Source organism: Canis lupus, chromosome 25, assembly GCF_003254725.2.
Source record: "Canis lupus dingo isolate Sandy chromosome 25, ASM325472v2, whole genome shotgun sequence".
NCBI classification, from domain to species: Eukaryota; Metazoa; Chordata; class Mammalia; order Carnivora; family Canidae; genus Canis; species Canis lupus.
In genome coordinates, this window is record NC_064267.1 from 47,112,278 (window position 1) to 47,129,959 (window position 17,682).

The 17,682-nt window shown below is 53.1% G+C and overlaps 1 protein-coding gene and 1 long non-coding RNA gene across 21 annotated transcripts in view; one reads left to right on the forward strand and one right to left on the reverse strand.

Annotated features, from left to right (window-relative positions):
- The window catches only part of AGAP1 (ArfGAP with GTPase domain, ankyrin repeat and PH domain 1), a 533,006-nt gene that overhangs the window by 482,744 nt on the left and 32,580 nt on the right, over positions 1–17,682 (forward strand). The window lies entirely within an intron of this gene.
- LOC112669949 (uncharacterized) lies at positions 3,840–14,174 on the reverse strand. Of its 3 annotated transcripts, none has more exons than XR_007405995.1 (4): positions 14,041–14,155; positions 7,001–9,884; positions 5,180–5,297; positions 3,840–4,980 (listed from the first exon to the last, which is right to left on the reverse strand). It is a non-coding gene; the product is annotated as an uncharacterized LOC112669949 (long non-coding RNA). The 3 variants fall into 3 exon arrangements; XR_007405994.1 differs by having other exon boundaries at positions 6,743–9,884; XR_003142680.2 differs by lacking the exon at positions 7,001–9,884 and having other exon boundaries at positions 14,041–14,174.

Sequence of the window (17,682 nt, forward strand, 5' to 3'; positions counted from 1 at the left end):
CCTTTTTATCCATTCATCTATTGATGGACAGTTGGTCTACTTTCATATCTTAGCTGTTGTAAATAATACTGCGGTAAACATAGGGGTGCATATATCCCTTTGAATTAGTATTTTTGTGGTAAATACCCAGTAATGTCATTACTAGATCATAGGGTAGTTCTAACTTTAACTTTTTGAGGACCCTGGAGGGTCCTTTTCAACAGTGGCTGTGCCAGTTTGCATTCCTACCAACAGTGTACAAGGATTTCTTTTACTCCGTATCTTTGCCAACACTTGTTTCTCGCATTGTGGATTTTAGCCATTCTGACAGGTGTGCGATGATGTCTCATTATGGTTTTGATTTGCATTTCCCTAACAATGAGTGATGTCGAGCATCTTTTCACATGTCCATTGGCCATCTGGGTATCTTCTTTGGAGAAAATGTTCGTTTTTAATTGGATTATTTGGTTTTGTGGTAACCAGTATACTTGGGATACTAACCCTTTAATCTGATAAGGCATTTGCAAATATCTTCTCCCATTCAGTGGGTTGCCTTTTGGTTTTGTTGATTATTTCCTTCTGCTATGCAGAAGCTTTTTATTTTGATGAAGTCTCAGTAGTTTATTTTTGCTTTTATTTCCTTTGCCTCAGGAAACAAATCTACAAAAATGCTGCAATGGCCAATGTCAAAGACATTTCTGCCTGTGCTGTCTTCAAGGGTTTTTATGGTTTCAGGTCTCATATTTAGATCTAATCCATTTTGAGGTTATTTTTGTATATGGTGAAAGGAAACGGTCCAGTTTTCCCAGCACCATTTATTGAAGAGACTTTTTTTCTGTTGGATATTCTTTCCTTCTTTGTTGAAAATAAGTAACCATGTAATTGTGAGTTTATTTCTGGACTTTCTGTTCTGTTCCATTGATCTATGTGTCTATTTTTTGCCAGTAACATACTATTTTGATTACAACAGCTTTGTATTATAGTCTGAAATCTGATACCTTCAGCTTTGCCGTTCTTTTTCAAAATTGCTTTGGCTATTTGAGATCTTTTGTGGTTCTGTACAAATTTTAGGATTGTTCTAGTTCTGTGAAAAACGCTGTTGGTGTTTTGATAGGATTACATTAAATCTGTAGATTGCTTTGGGTAGCGTAGACATTTTAACAATATTTATTCTTTGAGTCCATCAGCATGGAATGTCTTCCCATTTTTTTGCATCGTCTTGAATTTCTTTCCTTTCTGTTTTATAGTTTTAAGAGTATTGGGCTTCACCTCTTTGGTTAAGTTTATCCCTAGATATTTTATTGTTTTTGATGTATTTACAGATGGGATTTTTTTAATTTCACTTTGTGCTGCTTCATCATTAGTGTATAGGAATGCAACACATTTATGTACGTTGATTTTGTATTTCGCGACTTTACTGAATTCACTTATCAGTTCTAGTAGTTTTTGGGTGGAGTCTGTAGGGTTTTCTATATAAAGTATCATGTCATCTGCAGATAGAGCTTTGCTTCTTCCTTACCAATCTGGATGCCTTTTATTTCTTTATGTTGTCTGACTGCTGTGGCTAGGACTTCCAGTATACTATGCTGAATAAAAGTGGTGAAACTGGACATCCTTGTCTTGTTTCTGATCTTAGAGAGAAAAGCTCTCAGTTTTTCCCCATTAAGTATGATGTTTGCTGTTTTTCATATGTGATCATATATGATCTTTAGTGTGTTGAGATATATTCCCTCTAAACCTACTTTGTTACCAAAAAATTGGGACAACCCAGACATTAGACACATACTAGCACCAAAACTGAAGCAGGAAGAAACAGAAAATTGGAACACCCCAATAATCAGCAAGGAGATTGAATCAATAATCAAAAAACTCTCAACAAACAAAAGTCCAGGACCAGATGGCTTCACAGGCAAAATCTACTGAACACTCAAAGAGTTAATAGCTATTCTCAAATTATTCCAAAAAGCAAAAGAAGGAAAACTTCCAAATTCATTCTAGGAGGCCAGTATCAACTGATACCAAAACCAGATAAAGACAATGCAGGAAAAGAGAACTACAGGCCAAGATCTCTGATGAACACAGACATAGTCCCTCCAGTTTTGACAACCACATACACCTGTGTAACTCACACTCCTTTTGTATTCCTCTGTCACCCCAGGAAGTTCACTCTTGTACCACTTCCAGCTAATCCCTCTGTTAAAAAGCAGTCATGGATTTGATCTCTATCAGGACACATTCATTTTGCCTCTTCTAGAAACTTATGTATAGTATTTTATGATATATACTATTTTTTTTTTAAGATTTTATTTATTTATTCATGAGAGATGCAGAGAGAGCAAGAAAGAGGAAGAGACACAGGCAGAGGGAGAAGCAGGCTCCACGCAGGGACCCCGATGTGGGACTCGATCCCGGGTCTCCAGGATCATGCCCTGGGCCAAAGGCAGTGCTAAACCGCTGAGCCACCCGGGCTGCCCTATGATATGTACTGGTTTTGTGACGGACTTCTATTCCTCAAAAAATACACTGGAAAGTGTTATGGCTCTATCAGTGGTATATAATTTTTTTGCATTCCTTATTCTTTCAAAAGAATATCTAGAATATAGTTTCTGATCAACCATTGTTTTTCCCATTTTATAAATTTTTAATCACCAAGACCTATGAGCTTTAGTATATGTCAGATACAGTCTCGGTGGATGCGGTTCTAAAGCCAACGTTCAAGGTCAGACTCATGTTCAATTCTTGGTTTATACTGACTTATCATGTATCCTGGACTGTTTGACCTCTTGTGTGTCTCATTCTCCCCATCTGCAAAGTGAGGATAATTATAGTACCTGCCCCACAGGAAGATTTTGAAAAGTAAACAAATATATGTAACGCAAGGCTGAATACCAAATCTTCTAAATAGTCAGAATTCTAGGTAAATATCACCTCTCTTAGCTTTCATTAGGAAAGGGAGGGAAATCTAAGAGTTCAGATAGTTTGGGGTCTAGTTCAGCAAGCTCATGTGAAAATGGTAGTGTGCACGCATATTTGCTACAGCGTTCTGAATCCGTGATAAGCACATTCCATCCTCATCTACTGTAATACGCAGTACAGTGTCAGCCCCTTTGGGACAGACAAGAGGAATATTTCTGAAAAGATAATTCAATTATTGTGACATAACATAAAGTAGTATATGTTACTGTGTGCTCAGTTCTATGGCCAAGACTGCAAGTGGCCACGTATCTGAAGAAGAGAATCAAGTGACATTTCCCCTCCAGTTCTGGGGAGGCAGCCTTTCCTCTTAGAGGGACATCTTCCTCATTCTTTGCAGCCTGCATGTTCCGAACCTATGAGGTGAGACTCAGGAATTGTACGGGATTTTCCCATGTGGTCACAAAAGCCAAACAGGGACCACCCCTGAGATGTGGATGTTCCAGATCACGGCCACCAGTCTAATGCTGGCTGGTCCAGCAAAGGGAAAGGCAAGTTGTGTGTGGTCCTATAAAATGGGGTGGATCTTACCGAAATCAAATAATTAGCTTCAAATCAGTATGTGACAACTTATAGGCAAAAAAAGATAGTTTTTAAAAATAACAATCCTTACTGTTATCCAGGGTTTCATGGAAATGTGCCCATGTTCCACCCCCCCCAACTCCCCTTTCCCCACTGGTGACAGTGAAAATTGGCAAAATTGCCAAAATCTTCCTGGAAGGAACTTGGCAATATGTATAAATGGCCTTCAAATTGACATACTTTTTGACCTATCAGCACGTCTATCATTTATTCTAAATGATGAGGCTATAAGAAAAGATTTCATTGCAAAGGTATTCATTGCACGATTATTGCAAAGTTAAAAATTTTAAAGCACGATTCCAAAATAGCTGATGACACATTATTTATTTTGTACATGAATAAGGTATCTATTTATATAACATAAAATGCACATTATAGTACAGAGTATAAACAGTGAAGTATTTTGAAGCCTTTAAAAATGATGCCACTAGAAATATAGTAACAGAGAGATAGTCACAGTATGTTAAATCAAAAGCATTTTAATAAAATAAAATGTACCCCAAATTGCTAATTTTTACTTTCTTATAAAAAGACTTAGGAGATTGAAGCCCTACTAGAAGGACTACGTTATTAGCATGAGCATCATGTAAGTGACCATGCTTCTCAGATGACATGAGATTGGTGCACCCCAAGGGTGCACTTGCCTGGTGTGTCCAGAGGCCCGTAGCTGGTGTATTAAACTAATAATATGCAGATTATGGCTTGCTGAGTAAGGAGGCATGACCCCCTCACATGGGGGTAGCATGTGGCTCCCTCAGCATCCAAGCTCCCATTTGGGGGACGAGAAAACCTTAGATGTTTTGTTTGAAGGCAAGTTGCAATGCACCCTGACAAGAGCCACAAGATGTATTGTTACTTACAGATCCCAGGAATGAGGAGAGGGGTGGCAGTGAGCCAGGGGAAGCACCGTTTTCCATCCCAGGTCACAAGGCAACAGAAGACAGACAGTAGGGTAGTAAGCACCTATTACAAGTTGTCTGGGGCTGAGGTCACTAACTTTGCTCAGGATCAACTATAAGTCATTATTTTAAAAGCTGGAAAAAGCCAAGTGGCAACTCAGGACAGGCATCCTAAGCTCAGGTCCTTCTCTAAATGTCCAGATTCTGGGTGTGAGCATCACGCTATTGGCTGTGTAGGCTTCATCTCAGACGGCTGTTTCCCCCACACCTGGGGCCCCGGCATCCCCTGGCTGTGCCTGGTGCTAGGAGCCATGAAGCTAGAGGAGACACGGTACTTGGACTTGAGCTGCCCCGGCATCCTCTGGCTGTGCCTGGTGCTAGGAGCCATGAAGCTAGAGGAGACGCGGTACTTGGACTTGAGCTGCGCAGCCGTGAAGCATGCCCTCCCCAGATCTCTGTTTCCAATCTTGGAGGAGAACCTGGCTGTTCTCTTTTTGATCCCACGGGCTGGATTTGGGGGTCATCCAAAACACCACGTCCCCGCCACCTGCGTGATTAATAATGAGAATGAGCCACATTTAAATAGACTAATCTTAAAGGACTGGTGTCAGGTAAGGAGCGACTATAACATCATGAGTTCCTCAAAAGGTTAAATGTAAACACAGTTATCCCATGATCCAGGATTTCGACCCTTAGCATATACACAAGAGAAACGAAAACATACGGCCACACAAAAACTTACTCACCAGTGTTCACAGCAGCGTTGTTCAAATGGTCAAAAAGCGGACACAAACCAAACATCCATCAGCTCAGGAATGGATAAACACCATGTGGTCTGTCCATGCGATGGACTGTTTCTCAGCCCTAAAAAGAGCGATGTACTGATTCACATAACAACATGAATGACCTTGAAAACACTATGCTCACTGAAAGGAGCCAGTCACAAAAGACCCCATATTGTAGGCTTCTGTTTGTATGGAGCACCCAGAATAGGCAGTTCCGAAGACGGACAATGGGCTGCGAGTTGCCAAGGGCTAGGGCGGGGGTAGGGGGACGCAGAGGGAAATGGGCAATTCTGCTAACAGGAGCGCCATCACTTTTTGGGGTGATAAAAATGTGCCAAACTTAATTGTGCTGATGGTTGCACAACTGTGAAAATATGAAAACCATTGAATTGTATACTTTTAATGAGTGGATCATATGGTATGTGGATTGCATCTCAATAAAGCTATGAGATTTAAAAAAAAAAATCCACACATTTTAAGCAACAGAGAAAGAAAAGACAGGATCTGAAGTTTTAAGTGAAGCTGGGAAAAATCATGTTTCCACAGTAAATAAAGCATTCCCAGAGTACAAGGCGTCAGCAGAGAGAGGACCAGGCAAGGTCACCCCGACCATCCGGCTCTGGAGACAGCACTGCTTCATTTGACATCAGTGGCCTTATTTCCGAAGAATGTGTCCAGAAGATCAGAGAGTCATTCAGGGTCAATGTGTGGGATTTCCCAAGTGTCCCCCAGGGTTTGGCTTGTGACAGCAGGAGGGGCCTGTGGCTCCTGGCACAGTCATTCCCGAGTCAGAACCCAAATGTGCATACAAGTGACTCCCGTTGGAGCACCTCCCACCCTGGCCTCTGCAAGAGGGACTGTCCCCACACAAGGACAGGCTGACGCTGCCCGCAGGAGACTGCTGGTCCAGCCGTGGCAAAGGCCAGGATAGCTGGGCCTGACCACGTGGATACGTACATCCCAGAGCGCGGGGTCAGCCATGGCCTTCCAGACCCACACCAGAGCCGTGTTATCTAAACCGTGGCGTGTGTCCTGTATGCATGGGGGACACCAGCTCAGCAAACATGTGAGGCTCCACAGTGAGCCAGGGAGTTTGTGAGCCACCGTGGATGGAAGTGCCACCTCATCTGAGGCTGACTGACTTCTAATGGCCTAGTGAGCCATGTGGGCTTGTTAGTCTAGAAAGGGTCAGTTAAAGGTGAGAGTATTAATAACAAAATCAGGAAGAAAAACTGACAAGGGATGCAGGGGAGTTTCTCCTAATGTCACGGTGGAGCTTCTCTACTAACTGGCCCTGCTGGGTCTCCTCCGAGCTCTCGGCAGAGCAGGTTGGAGTGTTAGGTCTCTGTGGGGCTGACATACAAAATCAGAGATCTTCTCATCTTGAAAAGCTAAGCCAGATTTTGGAATTACCACCGTTGTTAAGAACTGAGAATCATCGCTAAATGCCGGTGCTCCTGGCCTTAATGATTCCCTTCCAGATGGGTGTCCCTGGCCAGCTCTAGGAGGGACCTGAATACCTACCCACAAGAGGGGAAAAAAATCCATAACCTGTGGTTTTCCATGGCTCAAAAACTGGTTTCTTCTCTCCAAGAACAGTCACGTTTTCCCCAGATTTCTTACCCATCATCACCACCAGCCCGGCCAACACTAACCAGACATACAAGGTGAGCTATGTTGCATTTTAAATTTCCCAGCAGCTTTAACCGCTCTCTCTGGATAAATTGGTTGGAGCAGTGTAGTCAGGGCAATGTTAGCAAGAATTCCACCTCTGCAGAGTACCTGGGTTTGAATGCTGGCTCCTGCGCTCACTAGCCACGTGGCTTGGGACAAGTCCCTTAGCTTCTCACAACCTTGGTGTCTTTGTCTGGAGAATGTCTGCTTCACGTGCCTGTTCAAAGCTCCAGAAGTATGTAAAACCTCTTCATTATACCTGGGTCAATAAGCAGTACGTGTGTATATCAACGCTGCAGCCTATTCCAAGAACTGTGTGAGGGCCACCTGCCCAGACTCAAGTACCATGTGGCCCCAGCTCCCCTGGGCCAGCAGAGCCTCCTCCCTCAGTCTTTCTGACCCTGACAGCCACCACCTTCAAATCCCCCTTTCCCCAAACACAGACCTGGCTCCACAGCCCCAGCACTGACCCAGGACTGATCAGCTGATGCAAGTACCTAGTGACTCATTTCCAGGAAAATCAGCCACAAGCTTCCCAAAGTAACCCAGGGCTGCACTCAAGGAAGGTGGAAGGAGATTGTGGAGAAGGTTACAGACTTCCCCCGGAACAGGTAGCCCATGATTTTTTACTTCCAGACAGTCCTTTAGAATAGACGACCCTCCTTCTCATTAAAGATCCAGTGACAGTTTTCATTAGAGGTTTGCCCTGACGTCCTTGATAGTAAAGTCCTTCCAAAGTAGTACTCCCATACCTGCTGAGTGCAAGGCAGCAGCTGGACGTCATAAAGGCTCCAGATTTCTGGTGAGAATCTGCAGATTCTTGGCCTGCTTGGGCCACACATCAGTGCAGGTCAGTTAACTTTGTGTCACTCTGCAAAGGCAGGTGTTGAGCAGAAGACCACAGAGGAGCCCCTTCTAGCTTGTAAAGTCTGTGAACTTGTCTTTTCTCCCTCCCCATTTGTAATCAGTTACAGAAAGCTTAGAGATGTTTTTGTATGGTTTTTTGTTTTGTTTTGTTTTGTTGGTATGATTTAGACAAGTATGAACCATGATGCCATACAGGAATGACTTTCCAATTCTCCATGGAATCACCTAACACTTCAGAATGGGACAATTTCTTCATGAGGTTAACATGTAAAGACACCAAGGGGTTCATTCCCATATGAACTCTGGAACGTTCACAATCAGTTTCTATCTGGCATGGCACAGGCTGTTCCTAATATTCAGAAGTTTAAACTTGGGATTTCATTTTAAATATCACAAAAGTCCGCTTGCTCTTACTAAACAAATCTACACAAAACCTAACCTGTAAACACAGCAGGGACTTCTGAACCACAATGAGTCAAAATACATGTGTAGAAAGTTCATGAAACATAAATTAGTTGAATGGTGACCAAAGATGACTTCGATGAAACAGTTTTTCAGATGTGTCTTTTATTGGCAATTCCTATTTTTGTTTACTTAACTATCCTCTATGGAATGAACATAACGAGTCGAGTTTTCAGTGAAAGGAGCCAGACAGAAAAGACCTGCCTAGCACACAATTCCACTCCTGTGAGATGCCCAGAAGAGGCAAATCTGTAAACAGAGAAAGCCGATGAACAGTGGCCTGGGTCCTGGGTGTGGAACCAGGGACTGGCTGCAGGTAGACAGGAGGCATCTTCCAGGGGCGACAGAGAGGTTCTCAAACTGAAGAGCAGTGACAGTCACATAGCTCTCTAGGTTTACTAAAAATGGTTAAATTTTATCCTTAAAACAGGTGAATTTTATGGTATGTAAACTACACCTCCATAAAGCTGTGAGGGGGAGAAAAAAAAGACTTAATGCCCTCCCCCACCACAGGGGGCTCCTGGTTTATTAAGAAAACTGAAGAAAACACAAGACAAAGAGGCTGCATCAATGAGGGTGAGGCCACAAAGGGTCCCCTGCTGCAGCCGTAATAGTGATGGGTATTCCAGCCTGCCAGGAGGAAGCATGATCCCTTTTCCCTGGTTTTCAAAGCCTTTCTGGTAAATGTGGGACCTGCTGGGGGCCTCTTCAGTGCTGAAATGGCCTGAGGTCCCTCCGTGGGCCCCTGCTAGGAACTCCTGTCCTCCGGCCCTGCGGCAGGCCTGTCTCCAGCACACTCCACACTGTCCCAGGCCTCGCAGATCACTTCCATCTCTGACCACTTCCGGAGGGGCCTCTGCCCACAGGAGCAGCCGTGCCAACGTCTGGAGTGCCATGAAGATGCCACCGCGGAACCTTGAAAGCTTGTGTCAGGGCAAGTGATTCAGAATCTGAAATGCATGGAGCCACCTGGCTGGTGCAGTGGAAGGAGCACATGACTCTTGATCTTGGGGTTGTGAGTGCGAGCCCCATGGTGAGGGGAGGGATTACTAAAAAAAATAATAATAAATGAACTTTAAAAAAAAAAAAAAGAATCTGACATGTGTTTGGAGAAGAACAGCATTCCTAGGGAGCCTCAATGAGAAGTGCATAGCCATTGCCCTGGGGCTGGTGGGGTCAAGTTAACCACAAGGCCTCGGACAGACCACTGCAGGGCGGCTCTGCTCCTCACCAAGACTCACCCTTGTTTGCACTTCTCAGGAAGATCTAGAAAGTGGAAATGAGGTTCTTTTCACAATCAGGAGATTCTGTGTTGTTGTTTTTAAAGTCTTGAGAACATCTACTTCCTGAATGTTTCAAACACGGTTGTGAATTGCCCAGACCTTCTCAGCAAGGAGCCAGGGTGCCGTATCAAACAAAGCCCTGATTTCCAAGATGCGCTCCTGTGAATTTTAATTCCAGCGAGTGGTAACAGATCTTCCTGGAAGAAGAGTTGTGCTTGAGAACTGAAATAAACGAAATTTGAGGGGCTCCTTTCTGATGTGCACCACGACCCAAACCCGGGAGGGTGAAGCTCTGCACCGTGACATCCCAGCCATGACCATGCAACGCTTCCTGAAGAGAAACCTACTGAAGGTCAGCGGGGACTGCATTCTGTGGAGAGCTGAAAATACACACACAGCACATCTGTGATTCTGTCCCGTCAGAGCCAGAGCTTAGCTATGACATACGTCTTCCTCTGTAAAACTTTATTTAAGAATGCTTTAAACACCTTTTAAAAATATATATATATATTATTTGAAAGAGGGCACACGGGCAGAGAGAGGGAGAAGCAGGCTCCCTCCCAACGTGGGCTGGGTTCCAGGACCCCAGGATCATGACCTGAGCCAAAGGCCCCTAGAAACTGTTTTAAGGCAGGGGCGCCTGGTGGCTCAGTCGGGTGAGCGCCCCATTCCTGGTTTCGGCTCATGTCCTGCCTGATGTCAGGACCCTGGGACAAGCCCCACCTTGGGCTCCATGCCAGGGTGGAGTCTGTTGAAGATTCTCTCTCCCTCTGCCCCTCCCCCCTCTCTAAAATAAATAGATGAAATCCTTTTGTAAAAATACCACTGTAAAGCCCTTTTCAGGCTAGCATTATCTCTGGAACCTTCCCCCGTGTCAGGTATTTCTTTGACAGCACTCTTTAAAGGTGTCACTCTAATCCATCCGATGGCCCAGCCGTCCCTTGGTTATTCCGCTTTGGTCACTGGGACTCTTTGGTTGGACGGGCTGAAACATGCTGGGGGCGCACCGGGGACACCCCGCCAACTGTGGGGGCACACCGGGACACCCCGCCGACTGTGTGGGCGCACCAGGGACAGCCCGCCGACTGTGGGGGCGCACCGGGGACACCCCGCCGACTGTGAGGGCGCACCGGGACACCCCGCCGACTGTGAGGGCGCACCAGGGACACCCCGCCGACTGTGGGGGCACACCGGGACACCCCGCCGACTGTGAGGGCGCACCAGGGACACCCCGCCGACTGTGAGGGCGTACCGGGACACCCCGCCGACTGTGTGGGCGCACCGGGACACCCCACCGACTGTGAGGGCGCACCGGGGACAGCCCGCCGACTGTGAGGGCGCACCGGGGACAGCCCGCCGACTGTGAGGGCGCACCGGGGACACCCCGCCGACTGTGTGGGCGCACCGGGGACACCCCGCCGACTGTGAGGGCGCACCGGGACACCCCGCCGACTGTGTGGGCGCACCGGGACACCCCGCCGACTGTGAGGGCGCACCGGGGACACCCCGCCGACTGTGAGGGCGCACCGGGGACAGCCCGCCGACTGTGTGGGCGCACCGGGGACAGCCCGCCGACTGTGAGGGCGCACCGGGGACAGCCCGCCGACTGTGTGGGCGCACCGGGGACAGCCCGCCGACTGTGAGGGCGCACCGGGGACAGCCCGCCGACTGTGTGGGCGCACCGGGGACAGCCCGCCGACTGTGTGGGCGCACCGGGGACAGCCCGCCGACTGTGTGGGCGCACCGGGGACAGCCCGCCGACTGTGAGGGCGCACCGGGGACAGCCCGCCGACTGTGAGGGCGCACCGGGGACACCCCGCCGACTGTGTGGGCGCACCGGGGACAGCCCGCCGACTGTGAGGGCGCACCGGGGACAGCCCGCCGACTGTGTGGGCGCACCGGGGACAGCCCGCCGACTGTGTGGGCGCACCGGGGACAGCCCGCCGACTGTGAGGGCGCACCGGGGACAGCCCGCCGACTGTGAGGGCGCACCGGGGACAGCCCGCCGACTGTGTGGGCGCACCGGGGACAGCCCGCCGACTGTGAGGGCGCACCGGGGACACCCCGCCGACTGTGAGGGCGCACCGGGGACAGCCCGCCGACTGTGAGGGCGCACCGGGGACAGCCCGCCGACTGTGTGGGCGCACCGGGGACAGCCCGCCGACTGTGAGGGCGCACCGGGGACACCCCGCCGACTGTGAGGGCGCACCGGGGACAGCCCGCCGACTGTGAGGGCGCACCGGGACACCCCGCCGACTGTGAGGGCGCACCAGGGACACCCCGCCGACTCCAGGGGCGCACCGGGACACCCCGCCGACTGTGAGGGCACACCGGGGACAGCCCGCCGACTGTGTGGGCGCACCGGGGACAGCCCGCCGACTGTGAGGGCGCACCGGGGACAGCCCGCCGACTGTGAGGGCGCACCGGGGACAGCCCGCCGACTGTGAGGGCGCACCGGGGACAGCCCGCCGACTGTGTGGGCGCACCGGGGACAGCCCGCCGACTGTGAGGGCGCACCGGGGACACCCCGCCGACTGTGAGGGCGCACCGGGGACACCCCGCCGACTCCGGGGGCGCACCGGGGACACCCCGCCGACTGTGAGGGCGCACCAGGGACACCCCGCCGACTCCAGGGGCGCACCGGGACACCCCGCCGACTGTGAGGGCACACCGGGGACAGCCCGCCGACTGTGTGGGCGCACCGGGGACAGCCCGCCGACTGTGAGGGCGCACCGGGGACAGCCCGCCGACTGTGAGGGCGCACCGGGGACAGCCCGCCGACTGTGAGGGCGCACCGGGGACAGCCCGCCGACTGTGTGGGCACACCGGGGACAGCCCGCCGACTGTGAGGGCGCACCGGGGACACCCCGCCGACTGTGAGGGCGCACCGGGGACACCCCGCCGACTCCGGGGGCGCACCGGGGACACCCCGCCGACTGTGTGGGCGCACCGGGGACAGCCCGCCGACTGTGTGGGCGCACCGGGGACAGCCCGCCGACTGTGAGGGCACACCGGGGACAGCCCGCCGACTGTGTGGGCGCACCGGGGACAGCCCGCCGACTGTGAGGGCGCACCGGGGACAGCCCGCCGACTGTGAGGGCGCACCGGGGACAGCCCGCCGACTGTGAGGGCGCACCGGGGACAGCCCGCCGACTGTGAGGGCGCACCGGGGACAGCCCGCCGACTGTGTGGGCGCACCGGGGACAGCCCGCCGACTGTGAGGGCGCACCGGGGACAGCCCGCCGACTGTGAGGGCGCACCGGGGACAGCCCGCCGACTGTGAGGGCGCACCGGGGACACCCCGCCGACTGTGAGGGCGCACCAGGGACACCCCGCCGACTCCAGGGGCGCACCGGGACACCCCGCCGACTGTGAGGGCACACCGGGGACAGCCCGCCGACTGTGTGGGCGCACCGGGGACAGCCCGCCGACTGTGAGGGCGCACCGGGGACAGCCCGCCGACTGTGAGGGCGCACCGGGGACAGCCCGCCGACTGTGAGGGCGCACCGGGGACAGCCCGCCGACTGTGAGGGCGCACCGGGGACAGCCCGCCGACTGTGTGGGCACACCGGGGACAGCCCGCCGACTGTGAGGGCGCACCGGGGACACCCCGCCGACTGTGAGGGCGCACCGGGGACACCCCGCCGACTCCGGGGGCGCACCGGGGACACCCCGCCGACTGTGTGGGCGCACCGGGGACAGCCCGCCGACTGTGTGGGCGCACCGGGGACAGCCCGCCGACTGTGAGGGCACACCGGGGACAGCCCGCCGACTGTGTGGGCGCACCGGGGACAGCCCGCCGACTGTGAGGGCGCACCGGGGACAGCCCGCCGACTGTGAGGGCGCACCGGGGACAGCCCGCCGACTGTGAGGGCGCACCGGGGACAGCCCGCCGACTGTGAGGGCGCACCGGGGACAGCCCGCCGACTGTGTGGGCGCACCGGGGACAGCCCGCCGACTGTGAGGGCGCACCGGGGACAGCCCGCCGACTGTGAGGGCGCACCGGGGACAGCCCGCCGACTGTGAGGGCGCACCGGGGACAGCCCGCCGACTGTGTGGGCGCACCGGGGACAGCCCGCCGACTGTGGGGGCGCACCGGGGACACCCCGCCGACTGTGAGGGCGCACCGGGGACACCCCGCCGACTGTGAGGGCGCACCGGGGACACCCCGCCGACTCCGGGGGCGCACCGGGACACCCCGCCGACTGTGTGGGCGCACCGGGGACAGCCCGCCGACTGTGAGGGCGCACCAGGGACACCCCGCCGACTCCAGGGGCGCACCGGGACACCCCGCCGACTGTGGGGGCGCACCGGGGACACCCCGCCGACTGTGAGGGCGCACCAGGGACACCCCGCCGACTCCAGGGGCGCACCGGGACACCCCGCCGACTGTGAGGGCGCACCGGGGACACCCCGCGGACTCGGGCTGACGGCGGGTCCCCCTGAGGACGCAGCCGCCCCCCCAGGGCCGCGCACGCTGGGGCGCCCCTCTGTCCCGCATCGCCCTCCAGGCCGGCGCCGCCCGGCCCCACGCACCGTCCTTCCCGCGGTCCTTCGCCCGGAGGCCGGCGCCGGGTGAGACGGGCGGCAGGTGTCCCGCAGGCCCGGGCTCCCCCAGCCGCGCCGGGGCGGGGCGTCCGTCAGTCAGGCTCCCCCAGGGCCAAGGCGCGGGCCGGCAGCGCGCGGACGTGAGCGTGCGTGTGTGCGTGCGTGTGCGTGCGTGAGCGCGTGGGCTCGGGCGCGCAGGCGCAGAGGGAGCGCGCGGTGTGGAGGTGGCGCCCGCGCCTCGGGGATCTGGCGGAGCGTCGGGCGGTGGACGCCGCGGCCTCGGGGTCGGGTCGGGGTCGGGACCCTGGCCTTTGCCTCACGGCGACTGCGGGCGACGCGGGCCTTCCGCGGCCTCAGGGCGGCGGGCGTCGCTGGAGCACCGGTGAGTGTGCGGAGCCTTCTCCCTGCGGACGTGCGGCCGCCGGGGCCGCCAGCGACCCGAGTGCGTGCCCTCGCGGCCGGGCGCCCGGTCTCCGCTGGGACCCCTCACCCCTGGGCGCCGCCACCACGCCCCCAGCCTCTCCTTCCTTTTTTTTTTTTTTTTATTTATTCATGAGAGACACAGAGACAGAGGCAGAGACACAGGAGGAGGGAGAAGCAGGCTCCACGCAGGGAGCCCGACGCCGGACTCGAACCCGGGACCCCGGGGTCACGCCCCGAGCGGAAGGCGGCGCTCAGGAGCGGAGGACCCAGGGCCGCAGCCTGATCCGCACCCCAGCCCGCAGGAGACACACGGTGCCTGCCCTCCTGGGTCTCACACCCCGGAGGGGACACAGACGCTGAAAGCTGTTGGATTTGGGGGAGCCTGGGTGGCCCGGTTGGCTGCGCGACCACCTCTCGACTTGCGCTGAGGTCGTGGTCTCGGGGTTGTGAGGTGGGGTCCCGCGCGGAGCCTACCTGAGACTCTCTCCCTTCCTCTCCCTTCCTCTCCCTTCCTCTGCGTCTTCCCACTCGTAAAAACCGTTTGGTGACCGGCCACGTGGAAACGCCGAAGCAGGCAGAGGGCGATGGAGACGAGCAGGGAACAGCAGTCGGGAAGTCGGTGGGACAGAGGGAGGCAGCCACACAAGAGTGAGCTGCCCACGCGCAGGTGTGTTAGAGGAGCCCAGAGGACGCACAAAGGTGTATTTCGCTGCTGCTGACGGTTGGCATTCAGGGCAGGGGGAAGCAGGGAGAGAGAGGGAAAGTGCGTTGGGTCTCAGATTGTTCCTGACTCTGGCAAGTTGGCCTGCCTCTTTTGGGGCCCAGGACAAAGAAAAGCTTATCCCTTAGAGCAAAATCTGCAGCCACAGTATCTGTACCTGCGTGGGTTCCCCAGCCCTCTCTGCCCAGTCCCTGCAGGGTGATGGGACAGGGCCGGGGGACATCGGGGCATGCCAGTGGGCTGCACCGCAGGAGCAGAGCCCTGAGTTCGGAGAACCCAATAATGGACAAAAAGCACGTTTGCCTCTGCTCTGAGGGAGACGCCCGTGGTGCAGGGAGCTCCGCATGCACGTTCTTAGAAGGATCATTGGAGGGCAGCCCAGGTGGCTCAGCGGTTTAGCGCCACCCTCAGCCCAGGGCGCAATCCTGGAGACCCAGGATCAAATCCCACATTGGGCTCCCTGCATGGAGCCTGCTTCTCCCTCTGCCCCTCTCTCTGTTTCTTATGAATAAATAAATAAAATCTTTTAAAAAAAGAAAAGAAGAAGAAGGATCATTGGAAACAAAGGCAGTTGAGCCAGTGCTGCTGGAAAGGCTAGCAGAGATGCCAGCCACCACTAAATACTGGTTTCCCGGACGCCTGGGTGGCTCAGCGGTTGAGCATCTGCCTTTGGCTCAGGGCGTGATCCTGAGTTCTGGGTTCGAGTCCCACATGAGACTCCCTGCAAGGAGCCTACTTCTCCCTCTGCCTCTCTCTGTGTGTCTCTCATGAACAAATAAATAAAATCTTTATAAAAAAAAATGTCATTAAAAAAAAAAAAAAAAAGACTGGTTTCCCAACAGGTTGGGAGATAAGGTCAGACACACTCTCATCATGTCTCCAGTCTAGATTCTATGAGAGTCCAGAATCCTCCTTACTCAGGCAGGAGGGGCAGCAGGGAGGAAGTGAGGAAAGGTTGGGGGCCTGTGGCAGAGGGTTTCATGAGAGCACGTGGCCATGAGGCCGCTTGCTGCCCAACATCCAGTCCACAGGGCTAGACTCAGCAAGGCCAGCCAACCTTCAATCTCTGTGTGTCTCATCCACACCTTCTCTTCCCAATAGCATGGGTATTGGATTCCCACTGCTGCTGAGACAAATTACCACAATTTCACTGACTTAAAGTAAATAGTTTTATATTATCTTGCAAGTCTGGAAGCCAGAAGCCCAGATGGGTGGACGTGGCTGTGTCCCTCGTCAAGGCTTCGGGGGAGTCCACTTGCTTGTAAAGGCCTCCCATTCACCCTGCCTCATGGCCCTGCACCCTGCTATTCTCCTTCCTCCCAGTGTTATTGCCACGTGAGCCAGTATATTCCTGGGACTTGGGACACAGACATTTTTGGGGAGACTTCGTCTACCACATTCTTCTGTCCTCACTAGATGCTGTGGCCCACACCCTCCAGCCCCCCTTCCCCAAAGACATGACCCTGTCTGCATGAGACTCTCCCCAGATATGATGCTTGTGGACATATTGCAGTCTGGGGTACTGAGGGTATCATCTGTTGCAAGGAAGGCCGTGTAGAATCGGGCAGGAGAGCGGGTCAGACTCTTCCGTACTATTGACTGTCTTAACTTTCTTGTTAGGGAAAAAAAAAAAAAAAAAAGCGTGCCCAGGCAGCTCAGTTGGTTAAGGGTCTGTCTGACTCTTGGTTTCAGCTCGGGTCATTATCTCAGGGTTGTTAAGATTGAGCCCCATGTCAGGCTCCACACTAGGCATGGAGCCTGCTTAAGATTCTCTCTCTCCCCCACTTGTGCTTGTATGGTTTCTCTCTCTAAAAATAAAAGGGGAATAATAACACTACCTGCCCTATCTACCTACTAAGTGGTTGTGAAGCTCAGATGAAAAAAGCCCTGGGACGGATCTCTGAAGTATACAGCATTTAAAATGTTGCCGTTTAACTCTGTTCTCTCCGTTTAACTCTGAGGTTTTATGTGTCTAGAGTGGGGTAAAAAGTTGACCAGTTGCCATGCAGATGTCACACCTCTGGGTCAAAAGGCACTAAGTCATTAATCAAAGCTTCTTTAGTAGAGATGCATGCCTTCCACCTTGGAATAACTTACTTGAAAACATGTGATTGGTAGGAAATGTAATGTTTCCATCTACCTAAAGTTATACAGGTTTCTACCAGGCAATTATCTATATAACATACCTTTTTTTCCTCCCAAGTAGAATCCTGTTGCTAATGAAAGCATATTTTGAACATGAAATTGTTACAAAGAAGGAAAAAATGTCATTATCCAGAAAAGCAGCATAGCCCTGGCATTTGATGGTCTACATAGAATATTCCTCTTTCTAGGGGAGATGAAAGTGGTCCCCCTGTATCGGCCTATGAAATTGTTGGAGAGTCGAGTTTTAATCCCTGGGACAAGGAAAGGAAATGGAACCCTAACATAGGTTCCATGCATGGGAAGTCAAACCTGAAATTTGGAGACAGGATGTATAGGATAGC